Consider the following 18,831-nt stretch of genomic DNA (forward strand, 5'->3'; position numbering starts at 1 on the left):
AAGAGACGTACATTTTCAATTGCCGGTTGACTCGAGTGTGCCAATCAGACTAGCTTTTCATCTCTAATAAAAACAGGATCGTAGTCGTAAGCCGTACTTCCGAACTGTGCGACACGACTAGGATATGATCCAACGATTCCAGCCAACTGTCCAAAGCTATAGCACGTTTCCTTCGTGGAACTGTATGTCAACACGTATGAGGACAATCCAGGCCATGATCTGATTTCAAATGTTTTCAATTCTTAGTAATTCATAACAAGATTCCAGGCCAGGCCTCCGGAGGAAAGCTCCTTTTCTCTTAATGGGGACTTAACGGATGATATACACTAAGTTTCTGCTGAAGAGAATGGTTTACTAACCGCACCTTATTCTGAGGAAGATGTTCAGAAGGCAATTTTCAGATGGAATGCAACAAAGCACCGGGTCTAGATGATTTTCCAGCGGAGTTTTATCAAACTTTCTGGGATACAATCAAATCGGACCTTCTAGATTTGTTCAGTGCTCTACACACAGGACAACTAGAATTATTTCGTCTAAACTTTGGTGAAGTAATTTTGTCACCGAAGGTTAATGAGGCAGAAAGGATCCAACAATATAGACCTATCTGCCATTTAAACGTCAGTTTCAAGATTTTCACGAAAGTGGCCACCATTAGACTTAATACGGTTGCAGATCATGTCGTCCAGCCATCACAAACCGCGTTCATGCAAGGAAGGAACATCCTTGATGGTGTGGCGGTTTTGCATGAGACGGTTCATGAGATGCATACAAAGAAATTAAATGGGGTTATATTAAAATTAGATTTTGAAAAGGCGTATGATAAAGTAAAGTGGTCTTTCTTACAGCAGACACTCATGATGAAAGGTTTTTCTCCAGAGTGGCGGGCTCTAATTTATGATTTTGTGTATGGAGGTAGTGTGGCAATTCGGGTTAATGATGACACCGGCCACTATTTTCAAACACGAAAAGGGTTACGCCAAGGAGATCCGCTATCACCGATGTTGTTCAACATTGTAGCGGATATGTTGGCGATACTCATAGAGCGGGCCAAGTCTGATGGCCAAATTGAAGGTGTGATTCCCCATCTGGTTGATGGGGCTTTATCCATCCTTCAATATGCCGATGATACAATTCTATTTATGGATCATGATCTCGAAAAGGCTCGTAATCTGAAATTAAGGCAGCTTTCGAGCAGTTGTCGGGTTTGAAAATCAATTTCCATAAAAGTGAATTGTTCTGTTTCGATGATGCCCAAAATGATATGACTCTATATACAGAGTTGTTTGGTTGTGGGCAAGACCAGTTTCCTATTCGCTATTCGGGTATTCCGATTCATTATCGGAGACTTACGATTGCTGAATGGAAAATTGTCGAAGAAAGATTACAAAAATGCCATAGTAGTTGGAAAGGTAAATTGTTGTCCCTGGGAGGAAGATTGGTACTCATTAATTCGGTACTCACAAATATGGTAATATATATGTTATCATTCTTTCTTCTGCCGAAAGGAATTCTGCATAAACTCGATTATTATCGATCCAGATTCGTTTGGCAAGGGGATAGTGAGAAAAAGAAATATCGACTGGTGAAATGGAGTATAGTTTGTAGTCCCAAAGATCAAGGCGGACTAGGAGTTCACGACCTAGAGGTTAAGAATTCAGCTTTGCTGGGTAAATGACTTTTTAAGCTTCTTACCGAGGATGGGATATGGCAAACTATACTTCGGAAAAGTATATTGGCTCGAAAACGTTATCCCAAGTGGTTTGGAAACCTGGGGATTCTCATTTCTGGGCTGGTCTCATGGCGACAAAGAATGTTTTATTTCGCCATGGTACTTTCTCGATTAAGAATGGTGAACAGATACGTTTCTGGGAAGATGTTTGGTTAGACAATGCTCCCTTATGTGAACAGTATCATGCTCTGTATAGTATTGTTTGTCGCAAAGGTGATACCATTGCCGCGGTAATGGCTTCCTCACCCCCGAACGTGACGTTCAGACGAGTTTTGCTTGGACAAAGGCTATTGGCATGAAATGATCTAATCCACCGGCTGAGAGATATTCACCTATCGCCGGAACCGGACGAATTTAGATGGAATCTCCATGTAGATGGTACTTTGTCAGTCAAATCGTTATACAATGCGATCCTTCATTCTGATACACCAGTTGATAATAACAAGAAAATCTGGAAGATGAAGGTACCATTAAAAATTAAAAAAATTGGATGGTACCTTCGTCGAGGAGTTATTCTTACTAAAGATAATCTTGTTAAGCGGAATTGGCACGGAAGTTCTAGGTGTGTTTTCTGTCATCGGGATGAAACTATTAAACACCTGTTTTTCCAGTGCCATTTTGCGAGATCTATATGGTCAGCCATCCAAGTAGCGTCTACCCTGTATCCCCCGACTAGTGTGGCCAATGTCTTTGTCAACTGGCTTCATGGTGTCGATTCAAAGTTTAAGTTGCTTCTTAGGGTGGGGGCGCTTGCAGTTATCTGGGCGTTGTGGTTATGTAGAAATGACAAGATTTTTAATGATAAAAAATGTTCTTTGTTGCAGGTCATCTACAGATGTACAGGTATTCTCCGTTCGTGGTTACCTCTTCAGCGGGTGGAGAATCGAGACCTATTTACGGAGGTCTGTACACGGTTGGAGGCTACGGCGAGGGATACTTTTTCCCTACATGGGTGGCAGCATAGCCTACGGATTGTAGCACCACCCTCATCCTAGGCGTTATATGATTCATCGCTTCGATATATATTTCGCCTTGTTTTATATACTTTGAACTCAGATACTTGAACGGCTGTGTGCATCCTGGTTATGCAGAGGCTGGATGAATTGCTTTCCAAAAGTAATAAAGCATCCTTTATCGAAAAAATAACAAGATTCACATGTAGGGGGGATATCGGGCAGTAACTTACACATGTTCTTATACTAAATAATGTAATGATTCTTTGAAATCTATAAAATGAAATTATGTGGCACATAGTTGTGCACTTGTACGGACGCTTATTCACGGGTGACTGTGCATGGACACTAGCCGTGTAGGAGACACGTCTCCATCCTCCCTCTCGTTTTGTCCCCGCACATGCGATGACGAGCCTAGAGCGAGGTGGCGCAACACAATGAGCTTATGATTCGGCGGTGCGTGGCGGACCGGTGTCGGAGAAAGAAAGAGCGCGGGGTGCCTTAGAGGTATGGTCGGAGGTGGAAGCATACATACGGAGGTGGGTTTGAGGAGGGCGAGACGACGTCAGGGCGATACCGACCACGGACGATGGTTGGTAGCAACACATGAGTGGGACCGAAGTGGATGTAGTGGTGGTGAGTGGTGGCGGAGGATGAAGAGAAGGAGTGTAGTGGCGAAGGTTTTTGTCTACCTATTTCTTTATTTCCGTGAGTTCTTGTATAACAATTTTTATGTTTTTTGCACATGTCACAACTGATAACCAATAATAACATTTGTGCAATTGAACTTGTGCCTTTCTACCTGATGTCAACAGGCATTAGTTTTTTTGTAATTTTTGAAAGTAGAAATGTGAAATTTGCTAAGATCGGTTTTTCTGTGCCCTCAAGATGTAACATAAGATAAATGCGAGTACTTCACCGCGGATGGACATGAATTATTGATTACCATATGATATTTCATTTGGTGTACAGCCTTTGGGTATGGGTTCCCAGTCAACCCACATATTGGCTTACTTCGCCGTCCTCGGTGATAGATGTGCTTACTTTTATACTTCATTTTCATCTTTAGTTGTTAAATATTCCTTATGTTTCATAATTTTGGTTTTAATTTGAATTAAAACCACAAGAAGAATTGCGAAACTAATGAAATAGTTATTATTATTCATATAAAGAATCTTCGAGTGAATTGATGGGTGTACATAGAGGTGAGGAGGACCCGAAGGTGTCGCCATCGTTGGTTCAACCAAGGGCCGGAACAAGGTTCTTACGTAGAATGCGACATATCAACCTAACCATGTCCAACTGTTGTGGGTATACTTTATGGGTATATCAACGGCATGGCCTAGATCCGGCAATCCCGGATAGCCCATAGTTGGTGATGATGCATGTGGCCCATCGGGCGGCCCAGTTGCTGTAGATCCTGAAGGATGAAGTCCAGCCCAGTAGCAAGAAGCCGGATCCCAACCGACCTACGGAGGAGGCCGGATCCATGAAGGCCCATGAAGTATCCGGATCCAGCACGTTCTTAGAGGAAGCCGGATCCTTGACGTACCGTAGTTAGGGAACTTGTATTACGACTAAAACTCTCCGTGTAAACCCTAGATCCGTGCGCCTTTATAAGCCGGATCCCGGGAGCCCTAGAGGCACAACCACAACTCATTGTAACAACGCGAAAGCGCCCATATAATTCCAGACAAGCAACAGTAGGCCCTGTCATCATGCAGGTGTTCCGAAGCTGGGTAATCGCGTACCACCGTCCCGTGTGCACTCTGCCCTATGGCCCCTACTTCTTCTCCCCCTCGTGAGGATCCCTCCTCCGAGGCACCGTCGATTAGGCAACGACATTTGGCGCCCACCGTGGGGCCTGCGGCGTCTGGAGGCCGGAACCGGGAGGGTTCCGCCATGGGAAGCTACGACGACACCATCGCTGTGGGGCGCGTCCTTTACGCCGGAAATCTGCCGATCGTCCCTCTGGATGAGTGCTGGATTCCGGCTAAGACAAACCCCGTCAAGCTCTCCATCGTCCCTGTCGGCGGCATACACATCTTCATCGGAGAAACCGTCGATTCCGACGGAAATCCACTGGTAAGTAACGCTGACGCGACCGCCGCTGAGCAGGACGCAGTCGCGAAGATCCGATCTGAGATGCTGGAGCTTCCTAAGGAAGATTTCGCCTTGGATCTGGAAAAATCAAAACCCACCCAATCCGCCCCTGAGCAGGAAATAAAGGTGGAAGACCAATGCAGATCCGCCTGGGTCTCCCAGGTGTTAGAGAAGCAAAGGTGTCACTTTGTACACTTCTTGGCCCATACCGCCGGAACCGCCCCTCAAGAAGCCGGAGCTGGTCCCGAGCAGGTCGAGGCACCGGAAAACAACGTTGCTCCGAATCAGCAGGAGGCTGTCGGAGAAAGCGGTACTCCGGTTGAAGAGTCGATCCTGGGCAACCTAAGCCCAATTTCCGGGGATACCCCCTCCATGGATACTGAAGAGTTTGATCGCAAAGTGAAGGAATACGGATACGGTGATCAGCCTGAAGTTGAATCCGCCCAGCCTAAGCAGGTTCTCGCAACCTTGGCAGCACTGGATCAACGCGAATCAGAGGATGAAAACACCCAATCCGACCTACAGCCATCCCACGCAAGATCTCCGCTTTCGCGAGAACGACCGCGTAAGGAAGTCTTGTCTCCAGAAGAACTGGTTGAGCAAGCAGGCATGGATGCAATCGCACACTCGGATATTCTCAACAAACCCATCACTCCCGAAGACGCAGAAGCACTAGAAGCTAAGAGACTGGAGATGCTAGCCACAGCCCAAAAGTTTGCCCAAACCGCAGCCAAAATGATTGACGAGAGGAAGGAGGCCGCGAATTTCGTGGACAACTTTCTCAAGCACGAGCAGGAGGTGGACGAATCACTGGTAAAAGTCAAGCAACTCCGGAAGCATTGGGAGGACAAGATCACTGAGGCACAACAGGAGATCGATAAAATCCGGCGAGAAACTATAGCTCCCCGTAAGATCACCTTCGCAACTCCGACCGAGCAGCAGCCGTACGCCACTCCAAAGGACAATATGAAGAAGGCTGCGGAGATCTTGAAGAAAAAGGACGAGGAGATCGACATCAACTACGTCCGTGATACGTCTCCGACGTATCGATAATTTCTTATGTTCCATGCCACATTATTGATGATATCTACATGTTTTATGCATACTTTATGTCATATTTATGCGTTTTCCGGAACTAACCTATTGACGAGATGCCGAAGGGCCAGTTCTTTGTTTCATTGCTTGTTTTTCGTTTCAGAAATCCTAGTAAGGAAATATTCTCGGAATCGGACGAAATCAACGCCCAGCATCTTAGGATCACACGAAGCTTCCAGAACACCCGAGAGAGGCCAGAGGGGGGCCACTGGGCCACCAGACGCCAGGGTGGCGCGGCCCAGGCCTTGGCCGCGCCCCCTAGTGTGTCACCGCCTCGTCGACCCTCCGACTCCGCCTCTTCGCCTATATAAAGGTCCCTGACCGAAAACATCGATACGAAAAAGCCACGGTACGAGAAACCTTCCAGAGCCGCAGCCATCGCGAAGCCAAGATCTGGGGGACAGGATGTAGGATAACGTTGCATAGAAAAAAAAATTCCTACCGCGAACACGCAATCCAAGCCAAGATGCAATCTAAAAGACGGTAGCAACGAGGGGTTTATCGAGTCTCACCCTTGAAGAGATTCCAAAGCCTACAAGATGAGGCTCTTGTTGCTGCGGTAGACGTTCACTTGCCGCTTGCAAAAGCGCGTAGAAGATCTTGATCACCGGCGCCACGAACGAGCAACACCTCCGTACTCGGTCACACGTTCGGTTGTTGATGAAGACGACGTCCACCTCCCCGTTCCAGCGGGCAGCGGAAGTAGTAGCTCCTCTTGAATCCGACAGCACGATGGCGTGGTGTCGGTGGCGGTGGAGAACTCCGGCGGAGCTTCGCTAAGCGTGCGGGAGCTTATGGAGGAGAGGGGGCGGCTAGGGTTTGGGAGGGGGTGGCCGGCCACTCAAGGGGGGCGGCCAGGTTGTGGTCTTAGGGTGGCCGGCCCCCTCCCCTTGGCCCCTCATTATATAGGTGGAAGCCCCAAGTGTTGGACTACAAGTCTCCGAATAAGACCCAAACCCAAAACTTTCCATGTGATAGGGAAACCTACCCAAGGTGGGAATCCCACTTGGGGTGGGATTCCCCCCTTCCATGTGGGGGGGTGGCCGGCCCCCATAGGGGGAGTCCACTTGGGACTCCTCCCCCACTAGGGTTGGCCGGCCATGGAGGTGGAGTCCCTCCGGGACTTCACCTTCCTTGGTGGTTTCTTCCGGACTTTTCTAGAACCTTCTAGAACCTTCCATAGAACCTTCCGAATCATTTTAATTCACATAAAATGACATCCTATATATGAATCTTATTCTCCGGACCATTCCGGAACTTCTCGTGATGTCCGGGATCTCATCCGGGACTCCGAACAAATATTCGAACTCCATTCCATATTCAAGTTCTACCATTTCAACATCCAACTTTAAGTGTGTCACCCTACGGTTCGTGAACTATGTGGACATGGTTGAGTACTCACTCCGACCAATAACCAATAGCGGGATCTGGAGATCCATAATGGCTCCCACATATTCAACGATGATTTTAGTGATCGAATGAACCATTCACATACGATACCAATTCCCTTTGTCACGCGATATTTTACTTGTCCGAGGTTTGATCTTCGGTATCACTCTATACCTTGTTCAACCTCGTCTCCTGACAAGTACTCTTTACTCGTATCGTGGTATGTGGTCTCTTATGAACTTATTCATATGCTTGCAAGACATTAGACGACATTCCACCGAGAGGGCCCAGAGTATATCTATCCGTCATCGGGATGGACAAATCCCACTGTTGATCCATATGCCTCAACTCATACTTTCCGGATACTTAATCCCACCTTTATAACCACCCATTTACGCAGTGGCGTTTGGTGTAATCAAAGTACCTTTCCGGTATAAGTGATTTACATGATCTCATGGCCATAAGGACTAGGTAACTATGTATCGAAAGTTTATAGCAAATAACTTAATGACGAGATCTTATGCTACGCTTAATTGGGTGTGTCCATTACATCATTCATACAATGATATAACCTTGTTATTAATAACATCCAATGTTCATGATTATGAAACTAATCATCCATTAATCAACAAGCTAGTTAAGAGGCATACTAGGGACTCTTTGTTTGTCTACATATCACACATGTACTAATGTTTCGGTTAATACAATTATAGCATGACATATAAACATTTATCATAAACATAGAGATATAAATAATAACCACTTTATTATTGCCTCTAGGGCATATCTCCTTCAGTCTCCCACTTGCACTAGAGTCAATAATCTAGATTACATTGTAATATACCTAACACCCATGGCATTCTGGTGTTGGTCATGCTTTGCCCTAGGGAGAGATTTAGTCAACGGATCTGCTACATTCAGATCAGTATGTACTTTGCAAATCTTTACTTCTCCATCTTCCGATGTACTCGCGAATCGAGTGGTAACGCAGCTTGATATGCTTCAGCCTCTTGTGTGACCTTGGCTCCTGTGCATTGGCGATGGCACCCATATTATCACAGTAGATGATTAATGGGTCTAATGCACTAGGAACCACACCGAGCTCTACAATGAACCTCTTCATCCATACCGCTTCTGATGAAGCCTCTGAAGCCGCTATGTACTCTGATTCTGTTGAAGACTTCGTCACCGTGCACTGCTTCGAGCTTGCCCAGCTTACTGCAGCACCATTCAATATAAACACGTACCCAAACTGTGACTTAGAGTCATCAGGATCAGTGTTCCAACTTGCATCGGTGTAACCATTTACAACGAGCTCTTGGTCACCTCCATAACAAAGAAACATATCCTTAGTTCTTTTCAAGTACTTCAGGATATTCTTGACCGCTGTCCAGTGTTCCATTCCTGGATCACTTTGATATCTGCTAGTCAAACTAACATCATGTGCTATATCCAGTCTAGTACATAGCATGGCATACATGATAGATCCTACTGCCGAGGCATAGGGGATATTACTCATCCTTTCTCTTTCTTCTGCCGTAGCCGGTCCTTGAGTTTTACTCAAGACCTTGCCTGGTAACATAGGTACGAACCCTTTCTTACTTTCGTCCATTCTAAACTTCTTTAGAATCTTGTCCAGATATGTACTCTGTGATAGCCCTATTAGGCGTCTTGATCTATCTCTATAAATCTTGATGCCTAATATATACGATGCTTCACCAAGGTCTTTCATTGAAAAACTATTATTCAAATAACCTTTTACACTGCTTAATAGTTCTATATCATTCCCGATCAATAATATGTCATCTACATATAATATCAGGAATGCTACAGAGCTCCCACTCACTTTCTTGTAAATACAGGCCTCTCCATGACACTGTATAAACCCGAAGTCTTTGATCACCTTATCAAAGCGTTGGTTCCAACTTCTTGATGCTTGCTTCAGTCCATAGATTGAACGCTGAAGTTTGCATACTTTGTCAGCATTTTTAGGATCGACAAAACCTTTGGGTTGTACCATATACAACTCTTCCTCAATGTCTCCATTAAGGAACGCCGTTTTGACATCCATCTGCCAAATCTCATAATCGAAAAATGCAGCTATTGCTAACAAAATCCTCACAGATTTTAGCTTCGCTACAGGTGAGAAAGTCTCATCGTAGTCAACTCCTTGAATTTGTCGGAAACCCTTTGCGACAAGTCGAGCTTTGTAGACAGTAATATTACCATCAGCATCTGTTTTTCTCTTGAAGATCCATTTATTCTCGACAGACCTTTCGGCTATCGAGGTAAGTCTACCAAAGTCCATACTTTGTTATCATACATGGATCCCATTTCGGATTTCATGGCTTCTTGCCATTTGTTGGAATCTCGGGCTCATCATCGCTTCTTCATACGTCGCAGGTCCTCATCATTGTTATCCACAATCATGACATTTAGACAAGGATCATACCAATCAGGAGTGGCACGCTCCCTTGTCGATCTCGCGAGGTTCGCAGTTTCCTCGTTCGAAGTTTCATGATCATTATCATTAGCTTCCTCTCGTTGCCGGTGTAGGCGGTGCAGTACAACTTCCGATCTTGCGCTACTCTGATCAACGAGTATAGATTCATCAATCTCATCGAGTTCTACTTTTCTTCCAGTTACTTCTTTAGTGAGAAATTCTTTCTCAAGAAAGGTTACGTTCTTAGCAACAAAGATTTTGCCTTCGGATTTGTGATAGAAAGTGTACCCTATAGTTTCCTTAGGGTATCCTATGAAGATGCATTTCTCCGCTTTGGGTTCTAGCTTGTCCGGTTGTAACTTTTTTACATAGGCTTCGCAACCCCAAACTTTTAGGAACGACAGCTTAGGTTTCTTATTAAACCATAAGTCATACGGTGTCGTTTCTACGGATTTTGATGGTGCTCTATTTAAAGTGAATGCGGCTGTCTCTAATGCATAACTCCAAAATGATAACGGCAAATCAGTAAGAGACATCATAGAATGAACCATATCTAAGAGAGTTCGATTACGACGTTCGGACACACCGTTTCGTTGAGGTGTTCCCGGCGGTGTCAATTGTGAAAGTATTCCGCATTTTTTAAATGCATGCCAAACTCATAACTCAGATATTCACCTCCATGATCAGATCGTAGAAATTTAATCTTCTTGTTACGTTGATTTTCTACTTCACTTTGGAATTCCTTAAACTTCTCGAAAGTTTCGGATTTATGTTTCATGAAATAGATGTACCCATATCTACTCAGATCATCTGTGAAGGTTAGAACATAACGATAACCACCGCGCGATGCTACGCTCATTGGTCCGCACACATTGGTATGTATGATTTCCAATAAGTCAGTAGCTCGCACCATCATACCAGAAAATGGAGTCTTAGTCATTTTACCCATTAGACATGCTTCGTATCTATCAAGTGACTCAAAGTCAAGTGATTCAAGTAATCCATCGGTATGGAGTTTCTTCATGCGTTTTACTCCAATATGACCAAGACGACAGTGCCACATATAAGTAGAATTATCATTCAATTTAATTCGCTTAGCATCAATGTTATGTATATGCGTATCACTACTATCGAGATCTAACAGAAATAAGCCATTCTTTTCTGGTGCTCGACCATAAAAGATATTATTCATAAAAATAGAACAACCATTATTCTCAGACTTGAATGAATAACCGTCTTGCATTAAACAAGATCCAGATATAATGTTCATGCTCAACGCAGGTACAAAATAACAATTATTTAGGCTTAAAACTAATCCCGAAGGTAGATGTAGAGGAAGTGTGCCGACAGCGATCACATCGACTTTGGATCCGTTTCCAACGCGCATCGTCACTTCATCTTTCAGTAGTCTTCGTTTATTCTTTAGTTCCTGTTTCGAGTTACAAATATGAGCAACCGAACCAGTATCAAATACCCAGGTACTAGAACGAGAACCAGTGAGATAAACATCTATAACATGTATATCAGATATACCTTCTTTCTTCTTCTTGACAAGGCCGCTCTTCAGATCAGCCAGATACTTGGAGCAATTATGCTTCCAGTGTCCCTTCTCCTTGCAGTAATAGCACTCAGCATCAGGCTTAGGGCCGTTCTTAGGTTTCATAGGAGGCGTGGCAGCTTTCTTGCCACCCTTCTTGAATTTTCCCTTAGACTTGCCCTGTTTCTTGAAACTGATGGTCTTGTTGACCATCAACACTTGGTGCTCTTTCTTGATCTCAATCTCAGCAGCTTTTAGCATGCCAAAGAGTTCAGGTAACTCCTTGTTCATGTTCTGCATATTGTAGTTCATCACAAAGTTCTTGTAACTTGGTGGCAGTGATTGAAGGACACGATTAATCCCCGGTCTGTTAGGAATCACTATTCCCAAGTCACTGAGTTTCTTCGCATGCCCGGTCATGGCGAGCATGTGCTCACTAACGGAGCTGCCTTCTTCCATCATACAGTTGAAGAAATGTTTCGATGCTTCACAGCAATCCACGGCCGCATGAGTCTCAAAAATAGCTTTCAGCTCTTTCATCAACTCATGAGGATCGTGGTGCTCAAAACGTTTTTGAAGATCGGATTCCAGACTGCACAGGATGGCACACTGAACTTGAGAGTATCGAGTTTTCCGAGTCTCGTAAACAGCTTTTACTTCATCGGTTTCAGTTTCTGCAGGAGGGTCACCTAGCGGTGCATCAAGCACATATTGCAGATTTCCGCCAGAGAGGAAGATCCTCACATGACGGAACCAGTCGGTGAAGTTGCTACCATTGCTCTTAAGTTTTTCTTTCTCTAGGAACTGGTTAAAATTGATTGGGGACGCCATCTCTACAACATATATTTGCAAAAGTTTAGACTAAGTTTATGACAAATTGAGTTCAAATTTTAATTCAACATAATTAAAAATCTAGGTGAACTCCCACTCAAAACAATACCCCTCGCATTGTCTTAGTGATCACACAAACCAAATCCACCACACCTAAGTCCGATCATCACGAGACAAGGTGTGATTTCAATGGCGAACACTCAAAGTGTTCATCATATCAACTATATGATTCATGCTCTACCTTTCGGTATCACGTGTTCCGAGACCATGTCTGTACATGCTAGGCTCGTCAAGGCCACCTTAGTATCCGCATGTGCAAAACTGTCTTGCACCCGTTGTATGCACTTGTTGATTCTACCACATCCGATCATCACGATATGCTTCGAAACGACAAGTCTTGGCAACGGTGCTACTAAGGATGAACACTTTATTATCTTGAGATTTTAGTGAGGGATCATCTTATAATGCTACCGTCGCGATCTAAGCAAAATAAGATGCATAAAAGGATTAACATCACATGCAGTTCATATGTGATATGATATGGCCCTTTTGTCTTTGCGCCTTTGATCTTCATCTCCAAAGCACGGACATGATCTCCATCATCTTCGGGCATGATCTCCATCATCGTCGGCGTAGCGTCAAGGTCAATGGCGCCGTCTTCATGATTGTCCTCCATGTAGCAACTATTACAACTACTTTGAAATACTACTCAACATGAAATTTAAAGACAACCATAAGGCTCCTGCCGGTTGCCACAATACAATAATGATCATCTCATACATATTCATCATCACATTATGGCCATATCACATCACCAAACCCTGCAAAAACAAGTTAGACGTCTCTAATTTAGTTTGCATATTTTACGTGGTTTAGGGTTTTCGAGAGAGATCTAATCTACCTACGAACATGAACCACAACGTTGATACTAATGTTTTCAATAGAAGAGTAAATTGAATCTTCACTATAGTAGGAGAGATAGACACCCGCAAAGCCTCTTATGCAATACAAGTTGCATGTCGAACGAGGAACAAGTCTCATGAACGCGGTCATGTAAAGTTAGTCCGAGCCGCTTCATCCCACTATGCCACAAAGATGCAAAGTACTCAAACTAAAGATAACAAGAGCATCAACTCCCACAAAACCATTGTGTTCTACTCGTGCAACCATCTATGCATAGACACGGCTCTGATACCACTGTAGGATAACGTTGCATAGAAAACAAAAAAATTCCTACCGCGAACACGCAATCCAAGCCAAGATGCAATCTAGAAGACGGTAGCAACGAGGGGTTTATCGAGTCTCACCCTTGAAGAGATTCCAAAGCCTACAAGATGAGGCTCTTGTTGCTGCGGTAGACGTTCACTTGCCGCTTGCAAAAGCGCGTAGAAGATCTTGATCACCGGCGCCACGAACGAGCAGCACCTCCGTACTCGGTCACACGTTCGATTGTTGATGAAGACGACGTCCACCTCCCCGTTCCAGCGGGCAGCAAAAGTAGTAGCTCCTCTTGAATCCGACAGCACGACGGCGTGGTGTCGGTGGCGGTGGAGAACTCCGGTGGAGCTTCGCTAAGCGTGCAGGAGCTTATGGAGGAGAGGGGGGCGGCTAGGGTTTGGGAGGGGGTGGCCGGCCACTCAAGGGGGGCGGCCAGGTTGTGGTCTTAGGGTGGCCGGGCCCCTCCCCTTGGCCCCTCATTATATAGGTGGAAGCCCCAAGTGTTGGACTACAAGTCTCCGAATAAGACCCAAACCCAAAACTTTCCATGTGATAGGGAAACCTACCCAAGGTGGGAATCCCACTTGGGGTGGGATTCCCCCCTTCCATGTGGGGGGCTGGCCGGCCCCCATAGGGGGAGTCCACTTGGGACTCCTCCCCCACTAGGGTTGGCCGGCCATGGAGATGGAGTCCCTCCGGGACTTCACCTTCCTTGGTGGTTTCTTCCGGACTTTTCTAGAACCTTCTAGAACCTTCCATAGAACCTTCCGAATCATTTTAATTCACATAAAATGACATCCTATATATGAATCTTATTCTCCGGACCATTCCGGAACTCCTCGTGATGTCCGGGATCTCATCCGGGACTCCGAACAAATATTCGAACTCCATTCCATATTCAAGTTCTACCATTTCAACATCCAACTTTAAATGTGTCACCCCAATAACCAATAGCGGGATCTGTAGATCCATAATGGCTCCCACATATTCAACGATGACTTTAGTGATCGAATGAACCATTCACATACGATACCAATTCCCTTTGTCACGCGATATTTTACTTGTCCGAGGTTTGATCTTCGGTATCACTCTATACCTTGTTCAACCTCGTCTCCTGACAAGTACTCTTTACTCGTATCGTGGTATGTGGTCTCTTATGAACTTATTCATATGCTTGCAAGACATTAGACGACATTCCACCGAGAGGGCCCAGAGTATATCTATCCGTCATCGGGATGGACAAATCCCACTGTTGATCCATATGCCTCAACTCATACTTTCCGGATACTTAATCCCACCTTTATAACCACCCATTTACGCAGTGGCGTTTTGTGTAATCAAAGTACCTTTCCGGTATAAGTGATTTACATGATCTCATGGTCATAAGGACTAGGTAACTATGTATCGAAAGCTTATAGCAAATAACTTAATGACGAGATCTTATGCTACGCTTAATTGGGTGTGTCCATTACATCATTCATACAATGATATAACCTTGTTATTAATAACATCCAATGTTCATGATTATGAAACTAATCATCCATTAATCAACAAGCTAGTTAAGAGGCATACTAGGGACTCTTTGTTTGTCTACATATCGCACATGTACTAATGTTTCGGTTAATACAATTATAGCATGACATATAAACATTTATCATAAACATAGAGATATAAATAATAACCACTTTATTATGGCCTCTAGGGCATATCTCCTTCACAGGAGTCTCTGTTCCGGCACGCCGCCGGGACGGGGAAGTGCCCCCGGAAGGCTTCTCCATCGACACCGCTGCCATCTCCACCGCCATCTTCATCAACGCTGTTGTCTCCCATGAGGAGGGAGTAGTTCTCCATCGAGGCTAAGGGCTGTACCGGTAGCTATGTGGTTAATCTCTCTCCTATGTACTTCAATACAATGATCCCATGAGCTGCCTTACATGATTGAGATTCATATGAGTTTTGTATCACAATTCATCTATGTGCTACTCTAGTGATGTTATTAAAGTAGTTTATTCCTCCTGCACGGTGTAATGGTGACAGTGTGTGCATCGTGTAGTACTTGGCGTAGGCTATGATTGTGATCTCTTGTAGATTATGAAGTTAACTATTACTATGATGGTATTGATGTGATCTATTCCTCCTTTCGTAGCGTGAAGGTGACAGTGTGCATGCTATGTTAGTACTTGGTTTGGTTATGTTGATCTGTCATGCACTCTAAGGTTATTTAAACATGAACATCGAATATTGTGGAGCTTGTTAACTCCGGCATTGAGGGTTCGTGTAATCCTACACAGTTAGTGGTGTTCATCATCCAACAAGAGGGTGTAGAGTCTAGCATCTATCTATTTATTCTGTTATGTGATCAATGTTGAGAGTGTCCACTAGTGAAAGTATGATCCCTAGGCCTTGTTTCCAATACTGCTATCGCTGCTTGGTTACTGTTCTCTTTGCATCCGCACTGTCTGCAATATTACCACCATCAACCACACGCCAGTCCTGGACAGCAAAGCACTTTTCTGGCGCCGTTACTACTGCTCATACTTATTCATACCACCTGTATTTCACTATCTCTTCGCCGAACTAGTGCACCTATTAGGTGTGTTGGGGACACAAGAGACTTCTTGCTTTGTGGTTGCAGGGTTGCATGAGAGGGATATCTTTGACCTCTTCCTCCCTGAGTTCGATAAACCTTGGGTGATCCACTTAAGGGAAACTTGCTGCTCTTCTACAAACCTCTGCTCTTGGAGGCCCAACACTGTCTACAAGAATAGAAGCATCCGTAGACATCAAGCACTTTTCTGGCGCCGTTGCCGGGGAGGAAAGGTAAAAGGCACTCATACTCCGGTCCCAGGTAACTAAGTACTTTTCTAGCGCCATTGTGTGAGTGTTCGGAGCTATTTCCTTTAGATCATGCAATTGCATCTTTTTGTTTCTTGTTTACACTAGTCTATACCTAATAATAAAGGGAGAAGTGTTTCCGTGGTTTGGTCCGTATTTTCGTCCTCAGTTTCGTCCGTCCTCCGTCCATAGTTGTTTCGTCCGTGGCGTTGTTTATTCCGTGCCACGATTGATTGGAGTCCTACATCGTCACGTATCTTATTTCGTGTACAAGTCGATAGAGTGGAGTCCTATCCGGACCTGACAAGCCTAGCTAGGCGTTTCTATATTAATCTGGCCAGCCCACAGACAAGATCAGTAATTTATGACTACCCGTCAACGATGGATAAACATACGGCAGCGCCAGGCCGTTCTCGCCAGAAGCCACTATACCGGCGTGAGGCTCCGGCAGGACGGTGTTTAATTTCCAAAAGAAGCACCGTTGCGTGCTCGAGCCGCTCCCACGTCGGGACGTACGTACTGAAGGCAACCGCCCACCGGTGCCGACCATTAGCTGCTTGTCGCCGCCGTTACAGCCGTGCTGGGGTCTAGCTGACCACCGAGCCAGTTCGATCTACCTGCTGGAACAGCACGTCCCGATTGAAGGAATTGAGCTAGGATGCTTCCCGCCATACGTGCGCCTTCAGCTCAGCGTAGCCGCAATCGATTTGATCGTCTCTGGTCATCCTAAACTCCCTCTGTTGCGTCAAGGCGCCGCAATCGATTTGTTCGTCTCTGGTCATCCTAGACTCCCTCTGTTGCATCAAGGCACTCGTGGGGATGGGAGTATGGGGCTAATTGCCGGGGTCGATGGATCCGTGTTGCCACGCCGGTGCCAGCCTCCATCGGTTATACGTGCACATATTTATCTGGCGGAACGAGCTTGCCCACCTCTCCTGCAGTATATACCATGTGAGGGATAAGTCGCCTGTGCAACTGCAGGTCGGCACACTGGTGCTGGCGCCGGCGTCACGCTACCACGAGTCAGTTCCGGAGAAGCATGTCAGCATCGCCAACCTTTCCTTCCTACCACCCGCATGACATATGTCATTGTCGGGTCGTTAACGAACTGACGACACGCCCACCATGCAGGGCCTCATCGGTCCCTCCGGCCATGCAGTGTCTGGACTGCCAAGTAAATGTTTGAACGTCCAACAGCCGAGAAGACCTTACGCATTAGGGCATCTCCAGCGGCGCGACGTATTTTAGCGTCGGCGCGCGTCCGTTTGCGTCGACCTTTTTGGTCGAAATCGACCGCGCGTCCGTTTGCGTCGGGGGTGGCTCCAGCGGCACGACGCATTTTTTAGGACGAATCCTTTTTTTTAACATGAAACATAGTTTACATACTTAAAAAATAAACCTAAAACGCCTACTGCTCCTCGCCGCTGTGCTGCTCGTCGTCGCTATCGATCACGATAAACTCCGGTACGACCCAAGGCCAGTTGGCATCCGGGGGAGCGTACGCCGGGCGCGCTGCCGGTGCTGGAGGTTGAGGAGGCTGCGGCTGTGGGGGCGGTGGAGGGGGGCAGTACTGCGGCTGTGGCGGCGGTGGAGGGGCCCAGTACTGCGGCTGTGGCGGCGGCGGAGGCGCCCAGTACTGCGGCTGTGGCTGCGGTGGAGGCGCCCAGGCCTGCGGCTGTGGTGGCGGTGGCGGAGGCGCCGCCGACTCCAGGAGCGCCTGTCGAAATGCTTCATCCGCCGACAGGCCCGGCGGCATGACGGCGGTGGCATAGCGGCGGCTGCACAGGCGCGTCGTGCTCGGAGACGAGGACGGCGACCTTCACCATCTCGTCGTCCGTCATGTTCTCCGGGAACTCGAAGTTCCGGCCCTCCTCAAAGGCCTGCTGCCATTCAAGTCGTCGCTGTCATCCTTCGCCTCCTCGCTATGGTACGCGAGCGCCTCGACGTAGTCATCGTCGTCATACACAGCGTAGGCTTCGTCGTCGTCGGCGTCGTTGTGCTGCGTGTGCTGACGTCGCGTCCGCGCCTGCTGACGACGCGTCGGCGCCTGCTCACGACGCGTCGGTGCCTGCTGGCGACGAGCCGACGGTGCAGGGCCGAAGGGGTAATCCTTGTCGCCCATGAAGCCTGCCCTTCGTCTCATGTCCGTCTCCGTGGACAGGTCCACACGCCAAAGCTCGGAGTCGATGGCGTACGCCGGATCGTCGCGGAGGTCCGCCGGCAGATACCGCCTCTTGCGCCGGATCTCCGCGGTCCGATCAGGCTCGCGCGCAGGTACTGGAGGGATAGGCACCCGGCGGCAGCTGAGCCGCCAGCCACCAGGCAGCTGCACGCCGGACCAGGCGTCGTCGCACGGCATCCTTTAACCGTGCATGAGCCTCCCCACCGAGACGGGGAGCGGGATCTTCTTGCTGCCGCTGCCGGAGGCCTCGAAGTCATTCTTCTTTCCCATGGCGCTGCGGCGGTGGTGGTGGTTGTGGAGGTGTGGGCGAAGTAGCGACGCGGCCGGTGGACTTTTATGGGCGGGCGCGCGCGGGATACGATGCCATTGAAGGCGCCGCAGAAGCCCAGCCGCCGCCCGCTGCTGCGCGCGAGAATGTGCAGCCGCGCCATTGATGGCGAAGGCTGCGGCGCAGACGCGGAAGCGCTGACCGCCTGAATCGATGCACTCGATGCAGACTCGCTGCCAGGCGGGCCC

Source organism: Lolium perenne, chromosome 3 (assembly GCF_019359855.2).
Source record: "Lolium perenne isolate Kyuss_39 chromosome 3, Kyuss_2.0, whole genome shotgun sequence".
Taxonomy (NCBI): domain Eukaryota; kingdom Viridiplantae; phylum Streptophyta; class Magnoliopsida; order Poales; family Poaceae; genus Lolium; species Lolium perenne.